We start from the raw sequence: 13,617 nt of genomic DNA on the forward strand, positions 1-13,617 counted from the left end.
AGCCCTGCTCATCCATGCGGCACTTCTGGAGCACTTACACTCACCAAGCATTTTGCAAGAGGCTGAGAAAGGCTTTACATACCTTAAAAAGGTTTTCTTTTCTTCTTTATTTTAATCCAGTAGGCAATGGGAAATTATTGAAGATTTTGATCACAAATATGGCATGCCTAGATTTGTGTCTTAGAAAACTCACTTATAAGTAATACGGATAACAAAATGGAGGAGGCAAATTAAAATAGCCACACTGCAGCTGGGGGCTTCCTACTCTTCCAATATCTGATTAACTTGGATGAAAATCCAGTTCTGTAGCCTGTGACAGTCTCCATGATACTTGTGAGTTCCTGCAATTTGCTCCTACTGTGTATCTATCTCCTTTGTAGCAATACATCATTGAATATAGAACTTAGCTCCTTCATCAGTTTCTAGAAAAACAACCCATCACGCTAAGGGGTGTGTGTGTGTTTAAATACTTTACTGAAGATTTAGGAGTCACTAGGGGATAGGGCTTCAGCTGAAAGGATGTAGGGTCTAAGAGCAACTTAGCCAGTATCAAATGCATCCAAGATCATTGCACTTGGAAGGAGTCCACACTTTCAGAACCTTTGACATGCCTTTTGGGATATTTTCAAGGCAGAAATTTTGAAACCAAGTTTTAACACTTGTTAAAGCCTCTTCCTGCCCCCAAGTGATCAGCCCAGAAGAGTCCACCTCTCCTGTTTTCACCTCACCTCTTATCTTTCCTCTCTCCTCTTCCCCCACTTCCTTCTGCAGAATAACTAAAACCATCCGTTTGTCTCCTGCAGGTAGTCCACCAAAATCTTCACCCCCTCAGGTGTCATTTTTTTATCCCCAAGCAATTATCAAAGAATTTTCCAAAAAAGAGAGTTCTCTCTTTCTAAGAGGATTTTTGACAAATAAAGTCCTCTGCTTCCCATTGTGTATTTCCTTGAGGAAAATCTTTGCAGCCTGTCGTGTATTTTGCTACACAGTTTCAGAAGGCAGGGTGACAGGGTGTTGGGGCAAGGAGTGGTGAGTTGAAGTCAGAAGGTGAAACATAGTACAGCTATGTTTTACTTAAGGCAGTTGAACCACCTCCACCTCACAGGATAGTCCAAGTCTTGTAAAAGTTGCTGGAAGTTTTCTACAAAGCTCCATTGGTAAAAATACCTATTGGATTTCTGGGTCTAGTTAGGTTGCAGCATCCCACAGCCCCCATTCCCTATGTGTTAGTTTAAATACAGTAGCACTGAGATTCCAGAGTTCCCCTGCAAGCAAGCAGGATTTCCAACGTAGGGCTTTGACATGTTCGTTTACCCTTAGAGTCAGGACTGACCTCTGGAATCTCACTATGATACCCCTCCAACTATAATACAGGGGCTAAGCCAACCAAGGAGGGAGGGCAGAGCTATGGTATCTACCAAGCTCTTTTGCTTATGGATCGGGTAAACAGAGTTTAACTCTGTAATCTTTCTCCTATTTCTGGATCTTAATTTCTGGAAGAAAGTGATAAAATTCTTCTTTCAGGCATTCTACCAAAAAGTGCCCATCCTCAACAAGAATAAATACAGGTATCTCTCTTCTCAACCCCCACCCCTAGATAACACTGTGAGTGTTAAATCTGTGTCCAGGAGCTGCTAGATTCCAAGGGCAAATGTGAGATATTACTGATCTTTTGTGTCAAGCCTGGCTTCCCAACTAGGTGAAAATTCAGCAGTCACGGTCCCTGTTATGGCCCAGTGCTTTTTCCAGGCGTTCTCTAACCAGTAAGTTAGGCAGAAAGACAGCAAGAGCGGCCAGGTAAGGGGAAGATAAGGTTCAAGGAAAGAATCGCTCAAACCACGCCCAGTAGGGGGTCCCACTTGAAGACAACAAAGGCTTTGCAGGAAGATAACTACCTCGGCTATGGGACCAGGCCAAACAGTCACAATCAGATCACCACTCAGGGGCAATTGAACAAAACTGACTGCACATAACCACACCTTATGATAATCTCATTCAATAAAATTTACATCGTGGTTTTGCTCCCCTGGTGGGCTTTTCTGCATGCATTTTGGTAAGACGGGCTCACCAAGAGGAATGGGTGTGTAACTAGAACCATCAATCAAATGACCTCACGCTGTCAATCAAAGAGGCGCCTCCCAACTAGGACCCGATAAAGAGACCCTTCCACACAAGACCGGGACTTCTGTCTACCTTGACTCTGACCCACCCCTCCCATGGAGTGTATCCAAAGAAAACTTCCACTTCGCTTCGCTCTTGTGTCTGTCTTCCAATTCTTTGTTTGGGCGGGGTCAAGAACTAAGGAGAACAAACATGACCCGCAACACAGGGAAGGGAATCACCCAATAGTCAGGGCTTTGGTAGTTAGACATCTGAATCTGGGTGACTAAGTTCTGCATGCTCTGCATGGCTGGACTGGTGCCTTCACTTACAACCCCTAAACAGCTCCCTGAATAATCAGTCTTCTCTCTTCCTCCCTTTGAATAACTTTTGTAAGAGCAAGAAGTGGGGACAATAACTCAAAATTTTCACAGGAAAATTTGAAAGAAGGAAGTCAAAGAGCTTTTCCTGTAATGCTTGGCTTTAATTTCCTCCTATAGCAACTTGCTCCAACAAGCCTGATTTTCCAAACTGTTTTGCTCCAACAAGCCTGATTTTCCAAACTGTTTTCTATCAGCAATGTGCAATTCTTTATGGCAAAAGACTCTTAAGTTTTAATGCAAATGCAAAAGGTTATTCTTCCTTCCACTTGTACATCGTCAAAAATATGACTACAGATCCAAGCAATTTACCACACTGCTGATGCCAGGATTCTTGTTTGCGGAGTCTAAGAATGAACTTCGCAAACACTCAAGGTAAGAGAGCAGGGCAGAGGCTTTTATTTAAAGATAAAGGGAGAGGACAGAGCTCCTGGCAAAGGCCAGGAGGGGACAAGAGAGCCCCAGGGTGGTGTGTTGTCTAGGGGTTTTATATGCGGTTGAGAGATAAAGGGCTAGGGATGTACACCTGCTAAGTGGTCCCAAATGTTTATCTTTGAAGAGCCATTAAGTTTCTTATTAGTCTTCCTGGTTATTTATAAGAAATTTACTGCTCTGATTTCCTCCCAGAATAACAGCTTCCTGGTGTGGGAGCATATCACTCAAGGCTATCTGCTTTGCTCCCAAGGTGGGCTGAGTTATTGTTTATTTGTTAAAGAGTATGTTAAGAAAGTTACTTTTTAACAGATTGGGTTTTAAACATGCAATCTTATTTTCAAGATGGAATCCTTCCTGTTTGTTTTGGGCTTGCTTGTTAAATTGCCCAGGTGGCAAATCACTTGACTAGGGCTGGAGGAAGAAAAGCAGCACCTGCGGTAAAGTCAGAAAAATAAGCTGGGCCCCCCAGCAGGTCAAAGCAAATCCTACAGTGTATTATCTTGCTTTGTTTTTCCCAGAGGCCCTCACCTACTCTGACTACACCCATGGTTCCTGTCTCACTGCTAAGTATTCAGCTACCCAGTGTCCCCTGAGGGGTGCACTGGCAGTTTTGTGATCACATAAATTCCTAATTCTGGATCCTGCAAACTTTTAATTAATTATATCCACATCCCAACTGTCATTCCTCTAAAATATTTCAGGGAATATAAAAATCCGCTTTTCTGCATTACCTGAAAAATGTCTGTATTTCTTATGGCATATAGTATTCACTAGGGGTCCTAGTAGGCAGTCCCAAGTTTGGATCTATGAGCGAGCCTGTTTCAATAGAAGAAACAGCCACAGAAGGAATCTCATCATCCCTCTAATGAGCTGCACTGTATCTCCCAAGGAGATATGTTTTAACTCCTAACCCTGGGAACCTATGAATGTTACTATGTGTAAATACAGTCTTTGTAAATGTGATTAAGGATTTTGATATGAAATTATCCTGGGTTTAATGTTAAGTCCTAAATCCAATGATGATTGGCCTTAACAGAAAAGGAAAGGACACAGACACACAGAGGAGAAGGTCATGTGAAGACAGAGACAGAGGTTGGAGTTATGTTACCATAAGCAAGGAATGCTGGGGCCACTAGAAGCTGGAAGAGGCGAGGAAGAATTCCTCCTTAGAGCCTTCAGAGGGCAAACACATGAAACCCTGATTTCAGTCTTTTAGCCTTCAGAAAATAAGAGAATAAATTTGTTGTTTTAAACCATGAATTTTGTGGTCCATTGTTACAGCAGTCCCAGGAAACTAATTCTCTTAACATTCATTGAGCACTATGGTGTGCCTGGCAGAGAGAGGCAAGTCCTTGCTTATAGAGCCTTCATTCTGATACTGGTGGGGTGGAAAAGACAAAAAATAGTAAGCAAGAAGTAAACAAGAAGTTTCTCGTGGAGATAAGGACTATTGGGACAGGATGGCGTGAGAGAGAACTGAGGTAGTTGAGGACTTTTTTAGATTAAGTGGTCAGGGAATGTCTCTGAGGAGATGGCACTTGAGCTAAAACCTGAATAAAAAGAAGGAGCTAATGATGTGAAGATCTGTCAGTGGGAAGAGCCTTGCAGGCAGATATTAAAACTAGTGGCAAAGGCCCTCAGTCAGGCATGATCTTGTGTTTGAGGAACAGGTAGAATGCCAGTGGTTCAGGAATGGGGCTCAAGGAGGAAGTGGTTCATAATGAAATGAGCTCAGAAAATGGTATGGGTCAGATCTTGTGCAGCCTTGCAAACCATGGTAGAGTCTGGGTTTTATTCTAGCTGCAAAGAAAAGCATTAACATTCTTTAAGAAGGAAATACGGTCTGATTAGAATTTTAAAATAATTTCTACTGCTGTCATGTTGGAGTTCATTGAAGGGATGTGGAGGATTTGTATGGTGTCAATTTAGCTAAACCAGAATTAGGTTTCCCAGAGTACCCTTCCCTCAATGGCTCAGGGTTAGCAAGCCTCACAAGAAGAGCATTTTGTGTGCTATGGGGAAGGCAGAGAGGAAGCAGTAGTTTATTGTCTTTAAACTTGGGAAGGAGCAGGGAACAGAGCACCATTGCAGTGCATCCATGTTGTAATCTGCTGGTTCACCTTGCTGGTCTGGGGCAACGTCTGGCCCAAAACACTTTAACCCCTGCCAGATTTTCTCCTTCAGCTTCTCTAAAGTTCTGGGAAAGGAGCATTTTTTCACTTCAGGACTAAGGGCATCACTTTCTCCTATAGGAGAACTTGAGGGTTTTGTGTGAGTTGTTAAAGGAGACTCATCAAGTTGAGGTTTGAAGGTAGTGAGTGACTGACAATGATTCCAGTCCTTCCTTGTTTACATTTATCAAGTTCAGGTTTATCCTCACAGGTTCCAACTGATCCTCACTTCTTCCTGTTCATATACATACATCCTCCTTTCTAAATTTTAGAGCCTGGGCTGGCACATATACTGTTTAACCAGTGTCCACAGTTGTGTAAGGTCAAAGCCCTTTAACAAATTCATTGTATATATATATATGTATAAATCTCTTTCTTATTCTTAATTAGTCTTTCTTTTTATTCTTATAAATGTATGTGTGGATAAAATGAGAGTTCCTGTGGCCAGGATTCTCATCTGGCCCTGGTTGACTAGCTCACTGCACACCTGTGGGCAATACATGGCTGTGGACTCTATATAAAGAGCTCCGCCCAGTGCTCTGGGCATGACACGGTGGCAGGGCTGCAAGGCTGTAGGAGAGCAGAGCAGAGGCTGGAGTAGTGGCAGCACCGAGGACAGAGGCCGAGAGGATGGCTGTGCAGAGGGGCCCAGAGGCAAGGGGAGAGACCGGCTTGCTGCATGCAGATTCACTCTGAGTGAACAGGATTTTAGTGACAGACCTGACACCTGGAAATAAAGTTGGGTATAACCCTTTCACCCCAAGAACGTTTTGCTGTCCTTTTCTTTGGTCACACTGAATCCATAGCGAACTTGCCTGGGACTGAAACCCATTGGCAAGACAGTATGTATATACAATGAATTTATTTGTATATTTATGTTATATATTCATGTCTAGATATATAGTTACTATACTTATATGTTTATCTATTTAACATAGTTACATAAATATATTTTATATACAAATATGTGATATATATTTATTTGAGTATATTTGAAATAGGTGATGTTTTGTATATTTAAATATAATATGTAAAATAAGCATATTTATATATTACATATGTTCCATACATGTGTGTGATTGTGTGCATAGATCTGTCTTTGTGGTTCTGCTTCCCTGAACACCAGTGAAGCAGGGGCAAAGGGGAAAGCAGGCATACTTGTTGAGAGGCCAATGCCATTTAGTTCAGAACTAGAGATCCAGCGATGTCATCATGGACATGTTTTGGGGGTTTTTTGAGGGTTCTTCAGAGAAACAGAATCTATATATACAGAGAGAGGAAAAAAAAGAGACTTATCATAAGGAATTGACTCATGTAATTGTGGAGGCTGAGAAGTCCCGAGCTCTGTAGTCAGCAAGCTGGAGACCCAGGGGAGCTGACGGTGGGAGTTCCGGTGTGAAAGCTGGCAGAGCTGAGAGCCAAGAAGAGCTGACATTTCAGTTTGAGTTACAAGGCAGGAAAAGACTGATGTCTCAGCTCAGAGAGGCAGAAGGAGTTCTCTCTATTCTTTTTCTGTTCTATTTGGGCCCTCACCTGATTGAATGGGGCCCACCCACATTAGGGAAAACAATCTGCTTTTCTCAGTCTCCTGCTTCCAATGTTACCCTCACCTGGGAACACTCTCACAGACACACATACTATAGTATTTGACCAGCTGTCTGGGCACCAGTGGTCATGCTGACACATCATATTAACTATCACATAGGTGTAAAGGAAGAATTCATAGTTTTTTCTTACCTATTTAAGGAAAAACCTAGTTCCTCCCTGCTATGGGTTTCTTCCCTGAAAGTCTCCTTTAACAACTCACACAAAACCCTTCCAACACTTCTGCTCACTACGTGAGTGGGCATTTTCCCCACAACAACAAGGAAGTTGCTGCCACAACTGGGTGTCCTACAGTTTAACTAAAATCTGACACTGTCCACCCTGAGATAGCATCAGATCTCACAGGTGAACGGCTCAGTCCCACAAGACTGTCCGCACCAGCTCATGTGCTTCAGGCCCCAGAGAAAAGACCAGGTTACCACCTGTGCTTTAATTGACCAGCTCTATCAGAGGTGCCAACAACTCCCCCATCAGGTTCAATTAATTTGCTAGAGTGGCTCACAGAACTCACGGAAACACAATTATTGGTTTATTGAAGGATAAGATACAGATGAATAGCCAGATGAAGAGCTACATAGGGTAAGGTCTGAGAGGATCTGGAGCACAGGAGCTTTTGTCCCAGTGGAGCTGGGGTGCGTCACCCTCCTGCTGTGGATGTGCTCACCCACCTGGAAGCTCTCTGAAGCTCCTACTTTTGGGATTTTTATGGAGGCTTCATCATGTAGGCATGATTGATCATTAACTCCATTTTCAGCCCTTCTTCCTTCCCAGGAGAATGGGGGTTGGGGTGGGGCTGAAAACCCCAAACTCCTAATTACGGCTTGGCCCATCCAGTGATTAGCTCTCATCCAGGATGTCACCCAGAATCACAACATTGGAGCAGAGGTACTCTTATCAGTTAGGAGATAACAAGGGTTTCAGGAGCTCTCTGTCGGGAAGGGGCAGAGATCAACATACGTGTTTTCTATCCTAACAGAAAATATCAGATGCAGGTCTTCGTGGGCCGCCACATCAGGCCCCACACTTAGAAGGACTCCACAGTCAGCATGATCCTCTGCTGTGGCTGTCTTGAAATGCTTAATAATTTTTCAACAAGGGTTTCTGCATTGTCATTTTTCACTGGGCCCCACATCTTATGTAGCTAGTCTTTATGAAGTGTGAAGAGTAAAGGAAAAGAAGCTTAAGGATTACACTTAGGTTTTTGGCTAAAAACTGGGTGGATGGTAACACATTTAAATGTGGAATTTGGGAGAAAAATTAAGAATTTTGATGCCTCTTAGAAACTGTGGTAAGATATTTGCCGATTGCCTCCCCAGCATTAATTTCTCTCTTCCTGATTCCTAGGTAGACCTTATATCCCACTGTTGGGTTAGGGTTTGAGTGGACCAGTGCTCTTTGTAATTCCCTTTAAAGAATAAGGAGAAGACTGACTATTTAAGAAGGAGAGGCAGAGACTGCAGAAATTGAGCCTAAAGTGTTATCAGTCCCAGACCTTGTATTATTGTGGGAGAAACTCACTTCCCCAAAGCTGTCCTTGCCATCTTCCTATGTAAGAAACTTTTTCGCCGGCATATGTCTCCTGGTATAGAGACTACATTCCCCAACCTTCCGTGCAGCTAAATATAGCCATGTGATTATATTCGGCTTAATGGGCTATAGAGTGGTGTGTGCAATCTGCTAGACATATCCTTACAGGAAGGGGGTATACCATTTCTCCTCCCTTCCTACTTCCAGCTGTCTAGAATTTGAATGCATTGACAGCAATCCCAGTAGAATGCAACAGAAAAGAATCCTGGTCCTTTGACATCATGGAGCCATGCCTGTTCTGGATTGCTCATTTTTTCTCTTTTGCAAGAGAGCTAAATACTGTCTTATTTAAGATAGAACTTTTATCCCCCCCTTATTTTGGATGTCTTCCACATGAAGCTAATCTTAATCCTCAATGATACAGTATCCATATAATTAACTCCTTTTCTTTTAAGGGTGCCTAAATGATTATCTGCTTTACGAACAAGAGTCTAATTAGAACAATTTTTTTATTACTTAGGCCATGTGTGATTTAGTCTACATACAAGTCTACAAGGACTTTGCCTTGAAAGTCCTAAAAGAAATATAGACACGTTACCAGGATCTATTATTAAAAGCACTACTACTCTCTCTAGGGAAGAAACGATCGATTCATTTTCCTGGCACCAACTCACATTTCATAATCCCTTGCTTAAAATTAACACAAATCATTAAACAGCACACACACACAAAATCTTTTATAATTACACAATAAAAGCTGCCTTCGGAGAGACTGAAAAAACTGAGTTTACATGTAATCTCAGATAAGGTGACCAAGTATCTGAAATTGGCTAAGACAGTCCCAATTTCCAGATTGCCAGCTGCTCTGGTTTCTGTCTCAGTACACATCCTGTGGTTCCAGCCAGATGTCACCCAACTTTGGGACAGGAATTCCTGCCCCTGCTCAGGAGAGCAAGTCACTGAAAATGGGAAAAAAGCAAATGAAAGTATACATGGAAAAAAGCTAACTACACTGTGGTTACAATTTTAGTTAATATTTTGGTTTTTTTTTTGTTTGACAATGTTTGGAAGCATTTGTCAACAAATATTATTTAGTTTGGTACCTTTCACACTATGCTTGGAATGACCAACTTCTAGGGTGTGATTAGTATTTTTAAAAAGGGGTGTTGACTACAATAGGCTAGAATATGCCAGAAAGCATTGCACATACTAAGGATTAGTATTTTTCAAAAATTACTGCTTGTGTTTTGTTTGTTAGTCTTTGGTGCAAGACAGCAGTTAAAAGAAGTTTTAAAACCATTACATTTTAGTCATTTATAAGTACAATCACCTATTGTTTCTTGAGTCCTAAAGAATTATTAAGAAATTTTAGACTTTTTCATTCAACAAATATTTGGCATATGTGACATTAATAGTGCTTGTGAGTCTTTCACTTTCCCAGGTAGGGTTTTCCCTTCAAGCTCACACTCACAGAATTTTTTCAAGGCTGTTCTGGGGACTTCATAGGTGTCTGGGACTGATGGGTGGGAGGTTGTCTACAGGGGACTGGTCAGTGGACAGCTCACCCTTGAAGTTCACTGGACAGATGGTGCTTGAAGGCTAAGTTAGCCAGTAGGACAAGGAGAGGATGGCATTCCAGAGAGAAAGAGTAATGTGTGTTAAATAGAAGAAAGAAATAGTTGAGTGTATGGCTTAGTAATATATCTTAGAAGTAATTCTGAAATCTAAAAAATTTCTAAAAGCAGAAAGCTTTTTCTTAACCTGACTTACTCAGAAGTAAGTGTGTGCTGCATTTGTCAGGGACCCTTCAAGACACAGATGGCCTCCTCCAATGGGATTGTCTGAAGATGATTTAATAGACCCCTTACAGAGGGGTGGGTGGAGTACGGGCACAGGGATAGGGATGTGATGGTGGGACAGTACCCTGGTACTAGTGAGGGCAGAGCTGTCAGGGTCCTTACACAAGAGACAAGAGGAAGGAGTTGTTCAGTTCATCATATCTTTTATCTTAAGAACATCTAAGAGGCATAAACCTGAGAAAGAATTTTCAGGTTAAAGAGCCAGAAGTTGCTAGGAGTAAAAAGTGGTGTTTACACAGAGAAGAAGTAACATGCTAAAGGGCCGTGGCATCCAGCATTTTCTAACTCTCTGCTTCTACCTCTGCCTCAAATAATGACCTACTATGAAAGAAGTAGAGTGTGGTTAGGACCATGGACACCCCAGGCTCTACCACCTGTCAGCTGCAGGCCTTGAAAAAATGACTTAACCTCTCTGTGCCTCAGTTTCTTCATCTGTTAAAATGGGTATGATGATGACAATGAAGCTATCATCTACTCTGTAGGGTTGTTAAGAAAAATCAAAGATTAATATTTGTAAATACCAAAAAGGCCTGGCATATAATAATCTCTACAGATATTTGGTAGATAAAATAATGCGATGTTATAGGCACTCCTGAAAAGTCTTAGTCTCCTGAAGAAGCAGCTATTCATGAAACTTTCCCAAAGCTCAAATACAGTTGAACCTGCCTGAAATATGTGAAAAATCTCCCTTCTCCTCCTCATCAGCCCTTTCACTGTAGAGGTTTCTCTATTCAGGTCTCACTTAAGCCCTGTATTTCCATGGTCTGTTCTGGAATTCTAAACTTCTAATGAAAAGGATACTTTGTTTAGGTTAAAAAGAAAATGGACAGATATTGGTGTCTGTTTTCTAGACGGTTGTTAGCACATTCTTTGTTTTCAACAAAATATTCCTGCAAGAAGAGGAGCTTTGCAGAAACACATCACAGAAGAAATTGAGTCAGATTTCAGAAACCTAAGTACAGTGAGAATTGGCTGATTCTCAGGAAATTTGTGACTTTCTGAACACAAGAAAATGATATGAAATTTGTTGACAATATATATTTACACTTCACATTTTCAAATTATAGTATTGCAACTATTAGAAATACAGCCAAATTTTTAATACTATGAGAGATTAGCCAGAGTTGAGGTTTTACGTTTTTTTTGTTAGTTTCCTTCCCAACCTACCCCTGAGATTTTCTTCATTTTGATCAGTTACAAAGCATGTGGAGTTAGATATGAAATTAATTTCTCTTAGGGTGGTTAGACTTCCAAGGAAAACTATGTGGGTCCTCACTTTCTCTTTAGCAGGAAGATGCAGGACTACAGCACCACACCTCCTGGAGGCCTCCGTATTCTCCACAGGAGTTTGACTACAGCTTCGGGTTAAACACTCTGACCTAGGAGTTTCATATTCTTGTCTGCTGATTCATGATTTAGTTTCACAACAAAGTTGAATGCTTTGCTTTCTCATATGATCACTAACAGCATTTGGGTGCTCAACACCATCTTTCAGCCTCAGCTTCAGCATAGAATTATACCTGTAGCACTTTGTAGCGGGGATTTTTGGTAGTGAAAGGAGGAGGAAAATCAGTATGCTGCGGGGAGCCACTGAAGTACCCATAGTGAGCTGGCATTCAAACTTTCAGACTGATTAAAATACTAGGAAAAAAGCTGTAGCCGGTAGAACTATGGCCAAATTATAACCTGATATTTTATGTGTTTGTTTCTTTTATGACTCATGTGGTTCCCCAAAACTAAGTAGTTATCATGATTCCTCTTCCAGGAATCCAGCAACAGGGAATGACGATGCTCTCCTCTCCTTTCTTTCTCCTTGGCCTCCATAGGCCTGTGTTTAACTGTAATAATTTCTTTTCAAACTCGAGTTGCTCAGGCAACTCCTCTCATTGCTCTCTAACTTGACCCCATTTCCTGATGAATGATCTTTTCATTTTTTTGCTAAGTCCTAAAGGTTTTCACATTCTGTAATTTTCTCTGCTAAATAGCTCTAGGCCATAACTGCTTATAAAATCATAGGCAATCATAAACCTTAGATTTTTAAAGAACCTCTGAGACCATTTAATCCAACCCCCTCATTTTACAGTTAAAGAAATTGAGTCCCCAAGAGGGTAAACAACTTATTCAATGTCATCCAGCTTATTTGTAAACTGGGTAGAATTTTCCCAAGCCAGTTTTTTGACTTGGGTAGAACTACAACTAAAACTATATTAAAAGGCACATACTTTTCCATCTTGATCCTTTTGAACTATTATATGAATATAACTTACAGAACCAAATTAACTAAATCATGACTCCTAATCCTAAAAACATTGTGATGTGAGAAATAATTAAGCGAGGTTTGGAATTAACATGCTTTTTCATAGGCTTGTTTACTACCACCACGGTCTCAGATGTAGTAGTTAATTTAGGGCTAGTCAGGTCTAAAGAAATTGCTTTACCCAATGACCTTTATTTTCGTGAGAGAGGAAGTTGGGGGAAATGGACCATCACAAATAGAGGGAAGTAATGCCAACATAGGAATCAGGTTAGGCTCAATAATCTATTGTCATTACTGTTAATATACTATCACTTTATGCCCACAATATCATAACTCTATTTTGGCAATCGAAGACCAAACAAATTATAAATTACTTTGTGTCCAGAACTTGCATCTAGATAGAACCAGAGGTGAAAAAGCTGTGGCTTCCACACACGCTCTTCTGTTGCCCACTCATTCCGATGAGTAAGCCCCCCATGTGGCCACAGAGAACTCACAGGGTCTTTGAAGAGCCACTCTTCGTGACTGCTCTATGCCTTTTTGTGCAAGACTGTGTCTCACAAGCAGGTCCATCCCTGTATTTCTAATATTTCTGAGCTTGAGGCAAATGTGCAATGGTTAGAATTTGGGCCTCCAGGTTCTCAGGACGGGCATTTCCATGACCTGTGCTGAATCCCTGTGAAGTAAAACTTTAGGCAACATGGAAGAAAGATGGCCACAGAGTAGCCCTTATACTGTAAGCATATCTTTTAACTATGTGACAGAGCAGAATGGAAATAACAAGTTTCTACAGATAATCAAAGACCAATCAGACTCTGTGTGTGTGTGCGTGTGTGTGTGTGTGTGTGTGTGTGTGTGTGTGTGTGTGTGTGTGTGAAAGAGAGAGAGAGAGAGAGGTGGGAAGTCATGTGGAGAAGTAGAGAGGGAGCACTATAAAGTGGGGCCGATGTGTCGGTGGGGATGCTGAACAGCAGAGAAGCTTCATCTTTCTTATGAGTCAAAACCAGGAAGTGAGGTTATCAATATTAGGTGATTCAGTTGGGGGAGTTGGTGCAACAGCAAAAAGTAGAAATGAAGAAGGGAGCTGCAAGGATTCTGAATTACCCCCTCACTCCCACTTACCCATTTGGGCACTATTTAAGGACTTTATTCAGACCCTCTTACACTTTCAGGAATGTGTGTTTTAAAAACAAAGGCCAGGAAATAAAATGTATTGAAGTGGCAAGTATGGTCTAAGCACTGATTGATAGTTTTAAAACAAATTAATATTTGTGGTCCACGGA

Source organism: Manis javanica, chromosome 8 (genome assembly GCF_040802235.1).
Source record: "Manis javanica isolate MJ-LG chromosome 8, MJ_LKY, whole genome shotgun sequence".
Lineage (NCBI taxonomy): Eukaryota > Metazoa > Chordata > Mammalia > Pholidota > Manidae > Manis > Manis javanica.